We start from the raw sequence: 831 nt of genomic DNA on the forward strand, positions 1-831 counted from the left end.
ACTCATTGGTGCCAGAGGGCTGATTGCTGGCAGTTTAAAGTTTGATGCCACCTTGTCGTTGTATGTCCAGATTGGTACACAGAAGAGTTCAAAGCTGTTCCAGCTATTCTTTCGCAGAGGCAATATCGTAGCCTATGAGGTCTATCCGAGGCGTGATCATTGCTGGTTGAAAACTTTACCCAATACCTCGCTGAGATGACTTGAAATACAGTCAGCTCTGGCAATTTTTGTCAGCCTTTTAGTAGACTTAATGTTCTGTTGAAAAGGATAGCTGTGCTTCTGTTTCATTAACATGTTGCAACTTTCGTTGAGCTCCTAAACATGCAGCAGGCTGGATTAACCTGTACCATAACATTCTTTAGAATGCAAGCAGAGTGCGTGTAAGAAACCTTCCATGGAAGCACCAGGCTCTCTAAAATGCAAAAGCAATTGAACGACGAGAATGGGATTTGAACCCACACAGGTGGAGCACAGTGGATTTGCCGTCCATCCCTGCCGGAGGCTGGATTAACTTTTACCATAACATCCTTCAAAACGCTAGGAGGGTGCGAGTAAAACACCTTCCACGGAAGCACCGGGCTCTTGTGACTTTATTTCTGTTGTAAGGATGGCTATATCTCTCCTCAATATTAAACCCTGAAAACGGTTATGGAGCTCCACACGAGACAAGACCACGAGAATGGTCAAGCACTAAAACAATAAACTTTCTAATCTGAGAAGAAGATCAGCTAGGAAACCAGTTGTTCGGGTTGTCTCGATCATGCATCCTGAGCCCCCCTCTTTGCCCTGGACTTTACCTTCTCCACCAGAGCAGCTCACTCACATTCCACA

The 831-nt window shown here is 45.2% G+C and overlaps 1 non-coding gene across 1 annotated transcript; it reads left to right on the forward strand.

Moving 5' to 3' along the window:
- Positions 1–105: 105 nt before the first annotated feature.
- On the forward strand, positions 106–246 carry LOC130224193 (U4 spliceosomal RNA). The gene has a single exon (XR_008837262.1). It is a non-coding gene; the product is annotated as a U4 spliceosomal RNA (small nuclear RNA).
- Positions 247–831: the final 585 nt, after the last annotated feature.

This window comes from Danio aesculapii, chromosome 4 (genome assembly GCF_903798145.1).
Source record: "Danio aesculapii chromosome 4, fDanAes4.1, whole genome shotgun sequence".
Taxonomy (NCBI): Eukaryota; Metazoa; Chordata; class Actinopteri; order Cypriniformes; family Danionidae; genus Danio; species Danio aesculapii.